The sequence below is a fragment of the Podarcis raffonei genome, chromosome 7 (assembly GCF_027172205.1).
Source record: "Podarcis raffonei isolate rPodRaf1 chromosome 7, rPodRaf1.pri, whole genome shotgun sequence".
Taxonomy (NCBI): Eukaryota; Metazoa; Chordata; class Lepidosauria; order Squamata; family Lacertidae; genus Podarcis; species Podarcis raffonei.
The window spans coordinates 6355737-6373875 of NC_070608.1; the positions used below are offsets into that span (position 1 = coordinate 6355737).

Sequence of the window (18139 nt, forward strand, 5' to 3'; positions counted from 1 at the left end):
CGATCGCCAAAATTCTTCCTTGTTCATCTTTGAACACAAATTTTGGTGCTAGGCTCTCCTTTGCATATATCACGACTCCCCTTTTCTTTTCTTTAGCTGATGAAATAAATTCTTGGCCTAGTCGCTTGTTTATTAGCACTCTTCTGTGGAGCCTAGTCACATGGGTTTCCTGGAGACAAATGACGTCTAGTTGTTCTTTCCTCAAAATGTGAAAAATCCTTTTCCTTTTTTCAGGGGAATTTGCCCCATGAATATTCCAACTAAAAAGCTGCAGAGACATCCTGGATCAGCTTGTTAGCCGATGGGGTTGTCTCCCTTCTCGTCTATGTCTGGAGGTGGATCTTTTGTACCAGGCGTGGGGGGTGGCCAGGTACCTGCTGTCCCTTTTCGAAGGTCCTCCCCGTGATCGTTTAGGAATTTTTCTTGCTCTTCTGCTGTTCTGATTCTCACCTTCTTCCCTTTCAAATTAAAAGATAATCCTTGGGGGAATTCCCACCTGTAAGGGATTGTGTTGTTTCTTAATAATCTTGCCAGATCCTTGTATATAGTTCTTAAGTCCAACAATTGTTTTGGTATGTCTCTGAAGATTTCTGCTGTCTTTCCCTGTATCACCAATGGGTTTTTAAAATGTAGGCCAAGTATGTTGTCTTTTTCTTGCTTGTATCTCAATATGATCAAGCAATCCCTTGGTTTATCTTTCTTGGCCACTCTTCCCAATCTAAAAGCGGTGACGATTTTGAAGTCTTTCTCTTCTGCCAAACCCCAGAACTTGGATATTTCTGCAGTCAAAAAGCCAGCCAAATCTTCCTTTTCTAGTTCTGGAATATTTCTAATCCTAAGATTACTTTCCCGGTTTTTCAGCTCCGCCATAGACAGATAGGCCTGTTGTTCAGTGACCTGTCTACTCAGTGGTCTTACTTCCCCTCTTAATTCCTCAATCCTTTTTTTGTTTTGGTCTGCTTTCGTGTTTGCGTCCTCAGCTAATTTTCGGTTCTCTGATATAGTCTTTTCAAAATTTCCTATCGCCTGTGTGTTTTGAGCAACTTGGTCTGTCAACTTATTAATCGTTGCTGTAACCTGGTCAAATTTAGCCGCTTGTTCATCAGCTTTCTTATTTAATGCTGCCAGTTGATCCAATATTTCTTTAGAAATAGGGTCTAATCCTCCTGCAGCCATATCCTCCAAAACTGGCTGTTTAAATTGTCCTTCTTGCAGACCTGTCACAATTGGAACAGATGATCTACGTGGCTGCACAGGCAAAGTTGATTGCAATAGTTCAGTTTGTTTTGCTTTCTTGGCAGCCCTTGTTTTTCCTGCCACACTCATTCCACAACTGTCTAGGTTTCAAGGTCAAATTGTAAATCCCATGGGAAAAGCAATCATCCAGGCAAAAAGATTTCCAAAACAACCAGCAGTTCTCAGAGGTGTATATTTCCACAATCCAGCAGGGGGAGCTCCCCAAAAGTTTCCACCATTTAATTCCCAAATATGGTAAAATCCAAAATAAGGGGGGGAAACCCTCTAAATTCACTTTAAACTGCAGATGATAAAGGTTCTTTGCGAAGGTGTGAACAACAGTTCCTTTTTTGTAACTGCAAAGTAGCCCAATGTAACTTTATGTCTCTATACACAGTTGCCACAATCTGATGTTACTTTGTATCCAGGCAGCCCGTGAGCTGGGGCTTATAACTTTATAATCCACAAAATATAGAGAGGTATAGCACAGTCTCACAATCAAATCCAAACTTGCAGGGTAAGTTCCAACTTCTTTTAAACTCCTTTCAACGCTTCCGCTTTAAAAAAACTTTGCTCAGTACTTTAAACAGGGACGGAAGACTGACTTCCTTTTTAGCGTCTCCCGCTTTCAGCCGAAATTCACCAATTTGATGTCCAAATAAAGCCTCAAATTTCTTACTCACGAGTTTGTTGTTTCCAATCAAATGTTCAAAGAAGAAAGGTCAGCGCTCATCAGCAGCAGCCGCGCGGCTTCGCTTCCGCGGAAAGAGCGATGGATTCACAGCACCGCTACCCCCTCCACGTTCCGGAGCCCCTTACGGGGTCCCTTCTGCGTATCCGAGGTCGCTCCTGGTGCCCGCCGAATCCCACGGCCACGGGCTCACTCTACCCGTGGTTTTCCTAAACGGGTCGTCGCTGTGCCGCAGCGCACGACCCTTTTCCGCGGAGCCCCTCTTCAACAACTGAAGAGGACCGCCATTGCTGTTTCGCGCCGCCTCCGGAAGGGTTACATACGCTTCAGGTTACATACGCTTCAGGTTATACACACCGCTAACCCAAAAATAGTGCTTCAAGTTAAGAACTTTGTTTTGTTTTGTGTTTCGCTTCGCTTTTTTTTTTTTTTTTTGGTATTGTATGTGCTTCCGTTCTATATTTTTATGTTCTGAACCGCCCAGCGATCTTTGGATGAAGGGTAGTACAGTGGTACCTTGGTTTACAACCATAATCTGTTCCGGAGGTCCGTTTGTAAACCAAAACAGGTTGTAATCCATGACGTGCTTTCACCAATGGGGCCTCCCCCCAAAAATTGTTTGTAATAATAATTTTAAAAAGGTTGTAATCCAAAAAAAGGATGCAAACCAGGACACACACTTTCAGGTTTGACGTGTTTGTAATCCAAAACATATGCAAACCAAGGTACCACTGTATACAAATATATATATACAGTGGTACCTCGGGTTAAGTACATAATTCATTCCGGAGGTCTGTTCTTAACCTGAAACTGTTCTTAACCTGAAGCACCACTTTAGCTAATGGGGCCTCCTGCTGCTGCTGCGCCTCCAGAGCCCGATTTCTGTTCTCATCCTGAAGCAAAGTTCTTAACCTGAAGCACTATTTCTGGGTTAGCGGAGTCTGTAACCTGAAGCGTATGTAACCCGGGGTACCACTGTATATATAAAGGTAAAGGGACCCCTGACCACTAGGTCCAGTCGTGACCGAATCTCGGGTTGCAGCACTCATCTCGCTTTCCTGGCCGAGGGAGCCAGCATACAGCTTCCAGGTCATGTGGCCAGCATGACTAAGCCGCTTCTGGTGAACCAGAGTAGCGCACGAAAACGCTGTTTACCTTCCCGCCGGAGCGGTACCTATTTATCTACTTGCACTTTGGTGTGCTTTTGAACTGCTAGGTTGGCAGGAGCAGGGACCGAGCAACGGGATCTCACCCTGTCGCAGGGATTGAAACCACCGAGAATCTGATCAGCAAGCCCTAGGTTCTGTGGTTTAGCCCACAGCGCCACCCGCGTCCATATATATATACATATATATGGAATTGTAACGAAAGCAGGATTACATAAAACCACTCCAATACCATCATGAGCGCAAATCATCATGATATCTGGAGGGGTGATTTTTGATTATTATTTTTTAAGCCAGCATTTTATTGGCTGCAACAAGAAGCGTATAAATAATTTGGACCCTGGAAAGTTCTCTCTCTTTCCCCCACCATTCTTACAAAAATATTCTGGAGGCATTGAAAGCTTCATTTCAGGAGCTGACGATGGCCAGACAAGAGTGGGAGCGAGGGGGGAAATCTGCTTAAAAATAACCAAAGGTCACTATGAAGAAAAGAATTAAACTGCCTTTGAAACATAAAGCTGCTGTAATAACATTTTTGGCAGAGTGCAATAAACTCAAATGTTTTGGGTTTAAGATGGCAAAACACAAAGGGGTGCAATTCATCACAGAAAAAGCTTAAAGCAAAGAAAAGGATTACATAGTAGTGGTCTCCTTATTTCATTTTGTTTTGTTTTGTTTTTTAACCCTGTGGATGAAATCGCAACAGCAGACTTGTTTGAGCATTTAAGGCAATATTTAGCAAGTTTCACTGCAAGCAAATCCCCGGACAAAAGTTGGAGCAGAGAAATACACACATATTAGGGGGCTGCTGATCCCGTTGCTCGACTTGCTGACCCTTTGGCCAAAGCTCACCCCAACCCCTTTTACAGTAGGGTGGGGGGTGTTTCACATAGTGCTTTGCCAAACTGCTCTCTGAAGCACGGGTGAACGAAGGCTAATAATAATAATAAATAATAAATTTTTATTTATATCCCGCCCTCCCCGGCCGAGGCCGGGCTCAGGGCGGCTAACAACAATAAAATAATACAACATTCTAAAATCATTTCATTAAAAAATTACCGAAACCCAGAGTGGGGCAAACCGCCTGCTGCGCACACGTTGCGCCGCTACATACGACGCATGCATAGCATTGCTACGTAGGGAGCATGTGCGGCATCGCTACGTACAGCGCATGCGTGCGACACCGCGAAAGTTGTGGATAGCGGTTTGCCACCGGCGCCGCCTGAGCGCCGTACGGACAGTGGTGGGATCCTCTGCTCGTGGCTATAGCAGCGACGGAGGGATCCCACCGCCGTCCGTCTGGCGTTCAGGCGGTGCCGGCGGCAAACCGCTATGTGCAGTGCATGTGCAGCGCTGCTACATACAGCGCATGCGTGTGACACTGCGCATGCGTTGTACGTAGCAGTTTGCCGGTGGTGGTGCCCGAGCGCTGTACAGACAGTGGTGGGATCCTCCACATGCGGCTGCAGCGCGATGGCTGCTCACACTGCCGCGACCAGGGGCAAGCACCCTGCATGGTGCCTTCTTGTCACCCCCCACCAGACATGACACCCGGGGCACACCGCCCCCACACACCCCTTTGCGATGCCACTGCTCTGAAGCACCTTCTACTCTCCTTTAAACTAGGGTTACCAGACGTTCCTGGGGACAGTCCCCAGATTTGCAAATCTGTCCCCGGACAAATTCCGTACCCGGAATGTCCCCAGATTTGCAAAACTGTCCCCGGGAAACATGGCAGTGGCAGCCTCAGCAGCCCAGAGCCAGCCTGGCAGTGCAGTTGGCTCTGGCTGGCTTCTAGAGCTGCTTGCTGCCGTGGCGCCCGACATTTTTCCTCGGCAGAAATCCCCATATGATGTGTCTTGCGCCACTGCCAAAGGGGACCAGGGACGTCCGACGGTACAGATCTCCTGCCCCCTTCCCCATTTGTTTTGACTGATGGGGGAGGCTTGAGAGTCACGAGTAGGCAACACACCGTTGCCCAGTTTTTTAAAAACTCTATGCATTTATGTTTCACAGGGTGTGAAAGAAGGGCTTTGCACCTTTATACAATATGGATGTGTGCTTGGGCTCTCACCGTCCCTGCTACTACTCCCTGTTGCTACTCAGCTTAAAAAAAAAAAGTGTCCCCGGATTCATTGGAAAAAATCTGGTAACCATATTTTAAACGGCTCCCTTGGGCTCCCAGCCCCCCAGCCCCCAAAATGTTGCTTCCTTCCCTGCCTTCACAAATATGCTGCTTTGAACTTCTTCCAAGGAAAGGTGAAGTATAAATTAAATAAATAATAGTCAAGAATTTCCCTGTCGTGGTAAGAACTGTTCTTCTTCATTCTTTGAAACTCCCATCGATAAGGAGCTAGGTAAAACGGTAAGTCCAGTCAAAGGCGACTATGGGGTTGTGGCACTCATCTCGCTATTTATTTATTATTTTCAAGTTTATGCTTTTCAATAAGTTTACAGTCATTTTAACATTTCAAAACTTGACTTCCTTCCCCCTTCTTTGTCCAGCTCCTTAAATTTATTTTTATATTTTCTGCATATCCAAATTAACTCAATTTGTTCTTTTATTCATCTACTTTAAATATATACTCTTACGAAACTGCAGGTTGTTACAATAACCCTGCCCGTGTTCTTATCTGTTGACAATTTGTTTGTAAATATTCAATAAACCGTTCTCATTCTTTTATAAAAAGTTTGTTGTCTTGGTTTCTTATTTTCCCAGTAGGTTTCGCCATTTCTGCATATTCCATGAGTTTTTGTATCCATTCTTCTTTTGATGGGACTTCCTTCTTCTTCCCATTTTTGGGGCAACATTCTTGTCGCTGTAGTAGCAGACATGAATAAGTTTCTTTTACAGTTTGGGTAGTTCTGTCCCTGTAATTCCCATCTCACTTTCCAGGCCGTGAGAGCCAGCGTTTGTCCACGGACAGCTTTCCAGGTCATGTGGCCAGCATGACGAAACTGCATCTGGCGCAATGGAACACCTCGAAGGAAACCAGAACGCACAGAAACACCATTTACCTTCCCTCCGCAGTGGTACCTATTTATCTACTTAGGCTGGTGTGCTTTCGAACTGTTGGGTTGGCAGGAGCTGGGACAGAGCAACGGGAGCTCACCGCGCTGTGGGGATTCAAACCGCCGATCTTCTGATCGGCAAGCCCAAGAAGCTCCGCGGTTTAGACCACAGCACCACCCGCTAAAAGGAGAACAGTATGGCAAATGAGATGACTGCAGCCTGTTCCTGGACTTCGTCACTGTCGCAAATTAATCCATTCTGGTGACTAGCAAGAAACATATCCTGCATTCCAGATTGCCGTCCCGTTATATATAGTTTGTGTAATAAAGAGAGAGAAAAAAGATCAAAATAAGTGGCTGTAAATTGGAGCACAGTTGAAAGATAATGGGGCTGTTTCCAGGTGCGGGGGTGCCTCCATCAAAAAGCCATGCAAAGAAAAATCTCAGATTTAGCAGCGGTTTTGATGGAATCGCTTCCCACTCCTGGACCAAGGTACAGCCTCTCTGCCCTTCAGCTGATGAGCAGTGAAGTCACCCCTTATTCCAAGCAAAGGAGCAATTGGAAACTCACTTTAAAATATCACCGGACACCACTACATTTGAGACTAAAGGCCTCATGAGCTTCATTGGGACCCCCGGCAGGTCAGGTCTGGCCAGCTAGATGTTCCCTAGAGATGAGAAGAAAGAAACCTCTCAACCCTCTTTCTTGGCAATATTCATCACTAGGTAAAGGTAAAGGGACCCCTGGCCATTAGGTCCAGTCATAGCCGACTCTGGGGTTGCGGTGCTCATCTCACTTTATTGGCCAAGGGAGCCGGCGTACAGCTTCCGGGTCATGTGGCCAGAATGACTGAGCCGCTTCTGGCGAACCAGAGCAGTGCACGGAAACGCCGTTTACCTTCCCGCCAGAGCAGTACCTATTTATCTACTTGCACTTTGACGTGCTTTCGAACTGCTAGGTTGGCAGGAGCAGGGACCGAGCAACGGGAGCTCACCCCACTGCGGGGATTCGAACCACCGACCTTCTGATCGGCAAGTCCTAGGCTCTGTGGTTTAACCCACAGCGCCACCCGCGTCCCCGCTTAACCATTAAAGCGGTGAGCATAAAACTCTTGTTAGAAAAATATGGGTGGCACTCCTGATCTTGTTTACCTAAGGAGGAAGCCCCACTGAATTCAGTAGGCCGTGCTTCTGACTGCGTAGACACAGTAAGGATTGCAGCCTCATGATTCTTCAACATCAACTTTGATGGCCTGGACATGTTGTTCGGATGCCTGATTATCGTCTTCCAAAGCAACTACTCTATTCCCAACTTGAAAATGGAAAGCATAATGCTGGTGGTCAACAAAAGAGGTTTAAAGACTGTCTCAAGGCAAATATTAAAAAATGTAGTATAAACACTAACAACTGGGAAACACTGGCCTGCAAGCGCTCCAATTGGAGAACAGCCTTTACCAAGGGTGTCATGGGCTTTGAAGACATTCGAACTCAGGACGCATGGGTGAAACGTGCTAAGAGGAAGGCACGCTTGGCAAACCCTCACCGTGATCAACTGCTGCCCGGAAACCAATGTCCCCACTGTGGAAGGACGTGTGGATCCAGAATTGGCCTCCACATTCACTTACGGAAGGCACACGGATGGCGCTGTGGGTTAAACCAGAGCCTAGGACTTGCCGATCAGAAGGTCAGCAGTTCGAATCCCCGCGACGGCGTGAGCTCCCGTTGTTCGGTCCCTGCTCCTGCCAACCTAGCAGTTCAAAAGCATGTCAAAGTGCAAGTAGATAAATAGGTACTGCTCCGGCGGGAAGGTAAACGGCGTTTCCATGCGCTGCTCTGGTTCGCCAGAAGCGGTTTAGTCATGTTGGCCACATGACTCGGAAGCTGTATGCCAGCTCCCTCGGCCAGTAAAGCAAGATGAGCGCCGCAACCCCAGAGTTGTTCGGGACTGGACTTAGCAGTCAGGGTTCCCTTTACCTTTATTCACTTACGGACTCATTGTTAAAACCATGTTTATGGAAGTCAACCTTACTCGGCTACGAGGGATCACCAAAGAAGAAGGGGATTGCAGCCTCAGGCATTCCCTCTGCCAGATTAAACTAAAAATCCCCAAAGGTGTTAGCCTTTCCTCATAAGGAAGCTATCCTGATCATTTGGGTTGGCCATCCCTCTGCCATTTCCAGGACTACGCTCTCCATGTTTTCTGACGCGGTGCATTTTTCAGATGCGTTGCCACAAAAAAGGCTTGCTAGCAGCACAAAGCTGTTACTGTGCTAAAACTAAGCATGTCCCCGGCTAATCAGGGCCTGGGATCTGCCCAAGGAGCCCACTCTAAGCTGCTCCCGACTTCCCCGCAGACCAGGGCACAGGATAAATAAATAAAAACCCTTTGCATGAGAGATTAGACATGCTGCTTTCTGGAAATGCCCCCACATGGCCGAACGTCTCTCCCAGTCGTAAAGGAGGTTCTGCAGCAGGCATATTTATTCCTCCCTCCCTTCCTTTTGCCAAAAAATTTTTGGACGCTAGAAAAAGGACTCTGACGTCAATGTCAAAGTAAACCAAAGGAGTCTGGCTGCTGCGGCAGCATTGAGTTAGCACTCTGGAGTAACAGGGGACTGCTGCCGGGCTGACTCAGGGATCTGGAGGCAGGAGCGATGCTTTCTCCATCAAGCTGAATAGACAGGTAAGGACTGCGATCTTCTCTGGATAGTATGTGGGGAGCTGGGTTTGCAAGAGGAAAAAAGAGAAAGAGAGATTAGTGGCTGCACCAGAAAACTTGTTTATTGAGTGTTTGTGCTGTATTGCTTGCTTTCGTGGTGGTTCCATTCCACTGAGCATTTGTTGTGATTTGTTCGTGGGCAGGTGGCAAGGGCGAGAGTCATTCGCCCTCTGCTCATCCTGGTTTGCCAAACGGCAGAATTCACTTCCACAAGAGGCAGCAATGGCCTTTGAAAGAGGATTAGACCGAAAAACAGAGGGTGAGGGTATCATTGACTGCTAGCCCACTGTCGGAGGCGAGAAGCCCCTGAGCAACAGTTGTTAGGAATCACAGGTGGGGAAGGTGCTGTGGTGCTATGTTTCTGCTTGCGGGATTCCTTCAGCGACTTCTGGTTAGCCACCATCAGAACAGAGCGCTGGACTGGATAGGACCTTGGTCTGATCCCACCCCTCGGTCATCCTCCTCTGCTTGGCTCTGTTTAGCAGATTCGAAATGATGAAATGTCTCAACAGCAGTTGTTTAAAATTACTTTCTTTTGAGTGCTCAGAGGGAAAAAATCTGTCAAAATCTTTCTGCGATTTCTACTTTTAGTTAAGTATTTTTATTTAATTACTTGATGGGGGGGAGCTTCTCCCGCTGCCCCCGCACAGCTACGCCCAGGCTACCTTGGAAAGCGGTGGATTCCACCAGAAACAATGGAAGAAATTTAAAGATTACTTAGCTAAATATTGTAATATAAGACAAGTAGAAGCAACCTGAATTTATCAAATTGGCTTAAGAATAGAATATGATTAAATTGTAAAACATTATGGGAGAAACTATGAAAAGAAGTAAAGAAAGGAATTTGAAAAAGTAAATTTTGTTAGAAAGAAGATATTGGAAAACTGTTACAAGGGGATACAATGGAATTCAGTTAGGGGGGATTTGAGGAAGTCAGTTAACAATGAAAACTAAATTGGATTTTTAGAAGGATTAAGTGTTTATTTGTATGGTTTTTTCTTTCTTTTTTCTTTTTTTCTTTTTCTCTTTTGTATGTTATATTTGTTATAAACTTGGAAAACCAATAAAAAAATTGGGGGGGGGGGGAGGAAAGTGATGGATTCTCCTTCCTTGGAGATTTTTAAGCAAAGGTTCATTGGCCACCTGTCAGGGATTCTTTAGCTGAGATTCCTGCACTGCAAGCGGGTTGGACTAGATGACCATTGGGTACCAATCCTACAATTGGTGACTCATGCACCCCACATTTCCCAGCGCATTTCCCCATCAATTTCTAAACTGCTGAAAGTCAGTTTATTTTTTAAAAGGGTATGTGTTGGCCCAGGGTGACAGAGCGTGCCACAGACGTACATTTCCTGGTGTGCGTTTCATAGAATTGTAGAACTGCAAAGTCAGAAGGGACCACAAGGCTCGTCTTGCCCCCTGCAATGCAGGAATATTTTGCCCAACGTGGGATTCGAACTCACGCTCCCAAGATGAAGAGTCTCGTGCTCGACCAACTGAGCTTTCTGTGAAATACTGGCAGTCTGGAGCCCCCAATCCTCTGCTGTGTATTTTCATCATTTGAGGTACAAAGGACTAGTAGGAGGGTATCTGAATCACTAAGCCTCTGATGTGTGAGACAGCAAAGCTGGGGAACATCCATTAAACGTGCTGTGTGCACCGTGGAGTGGAAAAGATTTACTCGAGCAGAAAGTTGTTGGAGATCAGATCACAAGAAAAGTGCAATGAGGAGAACACCGCTATGTCTTGTGCCCTAATTCCTGAATCGATTCAGCTTAAGAACTGAGGTTGCCACTTGGGTCTCATAAGAAGACAGGTGTTTTTTTTTCAGTGAAAAGGAATTGTGAACGGATTGCAATTTTTATCATTGCTGCAAGTAGGAGGACATAGAGTCTTGCAGAAGGTTAAAGGTAAATATATTGCAAAGAGAGAGAGATAAATAGATGGCGGGGTAAGCTTTCGCGGCCTGCAACCCACCAGATCCATGGAGTGTTATCCTGGATTATGGGTTGTGGGGGTGTAAAATGTGAATTACAATACATCGAGTGTTTCTGCACTTCTGGAACTCCCTGCCTATTGATATCAGGCACTGAGCTCATTTTTGGCACCTATTCAAAACATTTTTGCTTAGATAAGCCTGCCCACAAACCTATATTAATCCTATAGCTCAGGACAGCAATACCTTAAGGGCCACTTTTCTGCATATAAACCTACCTGGACCCTGAGACATTGTGGAAGTGGGGATTTTGGGCTTTGTTTCTGTTTTCGTTTTTATTATGTATCTTGTTTCTTTTATATTGGTGTTCTGTGTTGTTAACTACCCAGAGATCTAGGGGTACAGGACGGTATAAACAGTTAATTAATTAATAAGAATAATATATCACTCATGGACTGAGCCAAAACAAATTTAGGCTTGCCAACACTAGGATGCCTTTGTCAACAGGAACTGTCTTGTGAATGACAATTGCTAAGTATGTACACATCCCTGTTTGTACTGTTTTGGATTTCATTTCGCTCTGACCTCACTTTTTACAACCGCTCCTCCTCCACACACACCCCAAACGCATGTGTTTTACATTCTTATGACTCAGGATAACGCTCTGTGCGTCTGATGGGACTGCAAAACGTGAATACTCATGCTATAATAAATAGTTTCCTCTTTAACATCCCAGAAAACTTTTTCTCATTCATTTGCTGCAAAAAAACCTTAACACTCCTGTAAAAATTAGAAGATAGTTGGTGTTTGTTGACTAAAAGCATAGCTGTCAACTTTTCCCTTTTCTTGCAAGGAATCCTATTCAGAATAAGGGAATTTCTTTTTTAAAAAAGGGAAACGTTGACAGCTATGACTAGAAGATTAAGCAGAATCTGGCTTATACACTCCAGATGTTACAATCGACACTTTGGACTGCGACTGAAGGTGTCTGAGGAAGTCTGGGTACTCTTTATGGCTTTTTTTTAAGTTCACTTATTTCATTATTCACCTGTTTCTGTACCACTATTCCTATGCAACAACAAGACAGCATTCAATAACAATTTGGAATAAAACAGCATTCACTAGGTCGCTGGCAAATAAGTTAAAAAGAAACCAGCTACTGCTGGTGGCATCGTCATTACAGGCGACACATAAGATAAGTTTAATAATAATAATAATAATAATAATAATAATAATAATAATAATAATATATTTATACCCCGCCCATCTGGCTGGGTTTCCCCAGCCACTCTGGGCGGCTTCCAACACAATATTAAAATACAGTAATGCATCAAACAGTAAAAGCTTCCCTAAACAGGGCTGCCTTCAGATGTCGTCTAAAAATCTGGTAGTTGTTGTTCTCTTTGACATCTGGTGGGAGGGAGTTCCACAGGGCGGGTGCCACTACCAAGAAGGCCCTCTGCCTGGTTCCCTGTAACGTGGCTTCTTGCAGTGAGGGAACCGCCAGAAGTCCCTCGGAGCTGGACCTCAGTTCCGGGTAGAACGATGGGGGTAGAGACACTCCTTCAGTTGCCATATTTCAAAAAGTAAAAAACCAGGACACCCCAAAAGTTGGAAGTAGGAAGACCTGCAATTTTTCAGTTAATGTGCCAAAGATCCAGGACAAACCAGACATCCCCCCGGACTTCACTTCCACCTTTGAAATCCCGGTAATGTCCAGGAATAGTAGCCCTAACAAAAACCCATTCTGCATTTGTAAGAATTCAATCGTGTAGTGTAGCAGGACCTACACTGTGGAAGCCCCTGCCTATTGATATTCATCTATACTCGGAATTTGTTGCTGTTGTTGTTGTTTAGTCGTTTAGTCGTTTAGTCGTTTAGTCGTGTCTGACTCTTCATGACCCCATGGACCAGAGCACGCCAGGCACTCCTGTGTTCCACTGCCTCCCGCACTTTGGTCAAACTCATGCTGGTAGCTTCGAGAACAGTGTCCAACCATCTCGTCCTCTGCCGTCCCCTTCTCGTTGCGCCCTCCATCTTTCCCAACATTAGGGTCTTTTCCAGGGAGTCTTCTCTTCTCATGAGGTGGCCAAAGTATTGGAGCTTCAGCTTCAGGGTCTGTCCTTCCAGTGAGCACTCAGGGCTGATTTCCTTCAGAATGGAGAGGTTTGATCTTCTTGCAGTCCATGGGACTCTCAAGAGTCTCCTCCAGCACCATAATTCAAAAGCATCCACTCTTCGGCGATCAGCCTTCTTTATGGTTCAGCTCTCACTTCCATACATCACTACTGGGAAAACCATAGCTTTAACTATATGGACCTTTGTTGGCAAGGTGATGTCTCTGCTTTTTAAGATGCTGTCTAGGTTTGTCATTTGCTGCCTGCCAAACCTATATATCCAGGCTTTGGTACCCTGCCCAGCCCACACATACCTCTGGCCCTGTAGTGCGCTCCCCTCGAGTGATTTTACCTGGCTGCAACATGCTCTGAATGCTGAAGAGGATATTATTACTATTATTATTATTATTATTATTATTATTATTATTATTATTATTATTAGCCTTTCTCCGTTCTGGCCTTGTTCATAGTAGGAAGACATTCAACCACACGTACTGAGGAAAACTCCCTCAGTACCACACAGCCAATCAGAGCACATGTTACCTCAGTGAGCATCATGGCACTCTGATGGGTTGTTAAGCAACACCTCCGCCACTCTCTCATTGGTGGTGTAACTGTCAAGAGAATTAACCCTTTGCTTACTAACTGAATGGTCCTTGCTACTGTAATTCCAACACTCAAACTCTTGCTTGACTGGATGGTGGTATGTCAGACCACACCCATTTTTGCCACACTCCCCACTGATAAGTGCCACCAGAAAGGTTTCCCAATGGGAAATGTGGCCTCAGTGTGAAAAGGCTTCCCACAAACATCCGCCAACACAAGAGCTATTTTTCTGATAAACTTTACTAGGAATATAGAGACCTTTCTGGCAAGAGTTTGTTTCCCAGTTGTATGTGTGCTGGCTGGTTGTCTTAGGTTGCCTGTTCCCCCCCCCCCCATCTTTACTGCTTTAATCTTCTTTTTCTGCAACCGAGGAGTGACTAGTAAGTTTTATAGATAAACAGAATAATCATATGAGAAATATGAGAGTGTGCCCTACTTACACACAGAGATCGTGGCTGGCATTTGTGACTAAGTATCTCTGGTTCACAAATACACCTACATGGTGACTTGGGCTCGCAGTCCATGTAGACTCAGCATCTGAATGTGTGAACCAACTCTGTTGCAAAGCAGTTGGCGGAAGTGGAAGCGCTGGTAGCAAGGGTCAGAGAGTATGAGAGGTTACAAGGTGGGCTTAGGTAATCTTTCATAATACAAATTTTGGCCCCTGTGCGAGGCCAAAATTTGGCACCCCTAAATGGATCTTCTCAATTTTGTACCCCTTCGGCTCGGCCTCCTGTGTGGAAGAACCACCAAAACTGCCCTAAATCCAGCTCTGGAAATTATAATCCAGCAACATCTCAAGGGCAACAGGTTCTCTAGGCTTGGTATGCGCTACCTAGGAAATAAAAATGGAATCGTATCCCAACACACAACAGCTTGCTCTGTATTTGGAGGTCTGGCCGGCCAGCGTTTTGTCCCATCTTCCTCTGAAAGTATTTCCATTCTCTTGAGAGCCAGTGTGGTGTAGTGGTTAAGAGTGGTAGACTCGTAATCTGGTGAACAGGGTTCGATTCCTCGCTCGTTCACATGCAGCTGCTGGGTGACCTTGGGCCAGTCACACTTCTTTGAAGTCTCTCAGCCCCACTCACCTCACAGAGTGTTTGTTGTGGGGGAGGAATGGAAAGGAGATTGTTAGCAGCTTCGAGACTCCTGAAGGGGAGTGATAAAGCGGGATATCAAATCCAAACTCTTCTTCTTCTCCTCCAAGCTACTTACCTCAAAACCCATCACAGGACAGGAAAAAATGAAATCTTGTCACTCGTGAAGGAAACTGAGCGCTTGACCAGGCATAATTCCACAACCTTGGCTCTTTCTTCTACCGAAGATGTCCCACAAGGCAGTGGATACTGATGTTTCCTCTGGGTTTACTCACAAATGAGTATTGCCACAAGGCAGAGGAGGTTTAGAGGTTCAGAGTTTTCCTTCTCCTAGATGGACTCCTTTCCCAAGTGAATGAGCCCCATCTTCCCCTCACTTCCCTCTACAGCACGTGTATAATAATAATAATAATAATAATAATAATAATAATAATAATAATAATTTATTATGTATACCCTGCCCATCTGGCTGGGCTTCCCCAGCCACTCTGGGTGGCTTCCAACAAAATATTTAAATACTGTAATACATCAAACATTAAAAGCTTCCCTAAACAGGGCTGCCTTCAGATGTCTTCTAAAAGTCTGGTAGTTGTTGTTCTCTTTGACATCTGGTGGGAGGGCATTCCACAGGGCGGGTGCCACTACCGAGAAGGCCCTCTGCCTGATTCCCTGTAACTTGGCTTCTTGAAGTGAAGGAACCACCAGAAGGCCCTTGACCTCAGTGTCCGGGTAGAACGATGGAGGTGGAGATGCTCCTTCAGATATACTGGGCCGAGGCCGTTTAGGGCTTTAAAGGTCAGCACCAACACTTTGAATTGTGCTCGGAAACATACTGGGAGCCAGTGTAGGTCTTTCAAGGCTGGTGTTATATGGTCTCGGCAGCCGCTCCCAGGGACCAGTCTAGCTGCCGCATTCTGGATTAGTTGTAGTTTCCAGGTCAGCTTCAAAGGTAGCCCCATGTAGAGCGCATTGCAGTACTCCAAATGTCTTCTTGACCAATGGATCCGCCATTGGTCTCATCCATTTGAACTGCCAGAGCCTTGTCTTCACGTGCACGGAAAGTCCCTAACTGACTGAGGGTTTGAGACCCGTCGGCTACCCTCACCTGCTTTAGCCAGCCAGTTAAAGCCATTTCCTGGATTGTGGCCATTGTCGTACGCTGACAGCTTCTAGGAGCCACAGGTGAGAGCTGAGTTCAGGGTGGGGACCAAAGGTGGACAATGACTTGTCCCCCACCAGAGGTGCTGAATAGGGCAGGCTCTGAAAACACACATATCAGGTGTCAAAGTGAAGAGGTCAGCCTTCAGCTTTTGTCAACAGCTGTATAGTGAAGAAGCCAGACTCACCTCTGTGAAGAGGGAATTCCACAACTTGAGGGCTACCACAGAGCTTGCCTTTCCCCTCTGGGCCACCACCACCACCCTGAACTTATGAGGGTGGCGGAACTAGCAAGAGCACATGTGATGGCCTGGGATTCGGACTCAGATACTGAACCTAAGGGATCCCAGCCTGCACAGGATTCCCTGCCTCCAGAACCAGCTGAGTCGGGGCTGGGGCATGAGCCTGAAGGGTCCTCACCTGTGCTGGGTCCTCAGGTGCAGGCACCAGCTGAGTCTGCTCTGGCTCCTGAGGTGATGGAGGACCCAATGCCTGCAGGTGCTCCACTCTCAGCCCCATCAGAGGAAGCTGAGGTTGCCTCTGGGTCCGGTAACCCTCCAGCCTCTCCTGAGCTGCAGAGGCTCAGGGCAGAGAGGTGGAGGGAACTAAGTTCCCGCAGAAGGAGTGTTCACCTCCAGGCCAGGAGAGGCAAGTCACTAGAGGATTGGGGCTGCCCTATGCCTCGGGGCAGATAAAAGCCGGCCAGCCCCAGTCCCAAGTTGCGGGAGGAACATTGTTGGTTGCTAGTTCCTGCCTGCACCCTGTCCTGCTTTCCTGCCTGAGTTCCTGACCCGCCCTGGCTCCCTGCTTGCATGCCTGTTCCTGACTTCACCCAACTCCCTGCCCTGCACCCAGCTTCAGCTACTATGGACTGCCTCCACGTTGCACCTTGACCACAGACCGGACTTGGACCTTGCCTCTCGGGTAACCCACGAGAACAGCACAGCACATTTCTTTCAATTGATTAATTGAACCAATTAATTCGCCCAGTACATCAGCCCTGCATACAACGTGGGTGGCACGAATAGACCAGGCGGTAAAAAAAAAGTTAAAAAGGACTCCTGGATGGTTAAATCCAGTCAAAGGCGACTATGGGGTTGTGGCGCTCATCTCAATTTCAGGCCGAAGGAGCCAGCGTTTGTCCACAGACAGAGTTCTAGTTGATGTGGCCAGCATGACTAAACTGCTTCTGGAGCAACAGGATACTGTGATGAGTGCCAGGGCGCACGGAAACGCCGTTTACCTTCCTGCCGCAGCAGCACCTATTTATTGACTTGCACTATGTGGGACACGGGTGGTGCTGTGGGTTAAACCACAGAGCCTAGGACTTGCTGATCAGAAAGTCAGCGGTTCGAATCCCCGTGACGGAGTGAGCTCCCGTTGCTCGGTCCATGCTCCTGCCAACCTAGCAGTTCGAAAGCATCTCAAAGTGCAAGTAGATAAATAGGTATCGCTCCGGCAGGAAGGTAAACGGCGTTTCCGTGCGCTGCTCTGGTTCGCCAGAAGCGGCTTAGTCATGCTGGCCACATGACCCGGAAGCTGTACGCTGGCTCCCTCGGCCAATAAAGCAAGATGAGCGCCGCAACCCCAGAGTCGGCCACGACTGGACCTAATGGTCAGGGGTCCCTTTACCTTTTATGTGTCTTTTTGAATTGCTAGGTTGGCAGGAGCCAGGACAGAGCAATGGGAGCTTACCCCATCACGGGGATTCGAACCACCGACCTTCCAATTGGCAAGCCAAAGAGGCTTAGTGGTTTAGACTACAGCGCCACCCGTGTCCCTAGACCAGGTGGTCCTCAGGCTGGGAAAGGTGCATTCTCTCTCTCTCTCTCTCTCTCTCTCTCTCTCACACACACACACACACACACACACACACACTGCCTTATGACATCTCCAAGACACTGCTAGATATGACTCTGTTTCAGTCAAGCAGAAGGAAATGTATTTTAAGCCCTATCAGTCATTTCTCTGGGAAGCTATTATTGCCTGGAACCATGTTCCAACAGCAGCTCGCTTCTGCCCCTCAAAGGCTCCTCCACGGTTCCCACCCGGCCCTGGGAGCTGCGGGCAGATCGGGAGTTGCCGTCTCCTCCCACATGCCTGGCATCTGTCAGGCATGATAGCCTGGGAATCCTGCCTTCCTTTGGCAGAGCCTCAACAGCCAGCTTGAAGCTGTACAGCTGTTCATCACCGGGTGCACAAATCCTTTCTAAAGGACTTCAGGAGGACTACATGGGGGCAGTGGTGCTGTCTTCACCAGGGCAGGTGTGGCGATCACACAGGGTCCCCAGACGTTTAACGGTCTATTGATCCCTGTGCCACCACTCTGATCGCTTCCCCGCTGCCACCAACCAGTTACTCTCTGGTAAAACAGTCAGTTGTTAAAAGTGAACCAAAAAAA

The 18139-nt window shown here is 46.8% G+C and overlaps 1 protein-coding gene across 2 annotated transcripts in view; it reads left to right on the forward strand.

The window, feature by feature from the left end:
• The first annotated feature begins 8415 nt into the window (after nt 1–8415).
• GPR20 (G protein-coupled receptor 20) overlaps nt 8416–18139 on the forward strand; it is a 29440-nt gene continuing 19716 nt past the window's right edge. Inside the window, exon 1 of one of the 2 annotated variants that reach the window (XR_008331370.1) lies at nt 8416–8788. The gene's annotated coding sequence lies outside the window, so the exon portion shown is untranslated. The remainder of the gene's footprint in view (nt 8789–18139) is intronic. The other variant, XM_053395189.1, reaches the window with a different exon arrangement.